This window comes from Haliaeetus leucocephalus, unplaced genomic scaffold (assembly GCF_000737465.1).
Source record: "Haliaeetus leucocephalus isolate CR32 unplaced genomic scaffold, Haliaeetus_leucocephalus-4.0 Scaffold308, whole genome shotgun sequence".
Taxonomy (NCBI): Eukaryota; Metazoa; Chordata; class Aves; order Accipitriformes; family Accipitridae; genus Haliaeetus; species Haliaeetus leucocephalus.
In genome coordinates, this window is record NW_010972744.1 from 52,745 (window position 1) to 52,999 (window position 255).

The 255-nt window shown below is 62.4% G+C and overlaps 1 protein-coding gene across 1 annotated transcript in view; it reads right to left on the bottom strand.

Annotated features, from left to right (window-relative positions):
• The window catches only part of ZBTB4 (zinc finger and BTB domain containing 4), a 13,356-nt gene extending 13,101 nt beyond the window's left edge, over positions 1-255 (bottom strand). Inside the window, exon 1 of the mRNA XM_010571172.1 lies at positions 153-255. The gene's annotated coding sequence lies outside the window, so the exon portion shown is untranslated. The remainder of the gene's footprint in view (positions 1-152) is intronic.

Genomic DNA, 255 nt, shown 5'->3' on the forward strand with positions numbered 1-255 from the left:
CCAACAACCCCCCCCTCCCCCCCAAGGTCCTGCCAGGGGAAAGACCTTTCACCTGCAGCCAATGAGGGAGCAGAGAAAAAGGGGGACCCCGCCCCATGTCACACCCCCCGTGGGCCAATGGGATAGCGGGGAATGCAGACGTCAGCGCTCACCTGGATGCTCATTGGCTGGGCTGGGAGTGATGTCACGAGGCCCCCTTCCTACCACAAGCCCTTGCGTCGGGTGTTGTTAAAGGAACAGGCAGCAGTGGAGGAG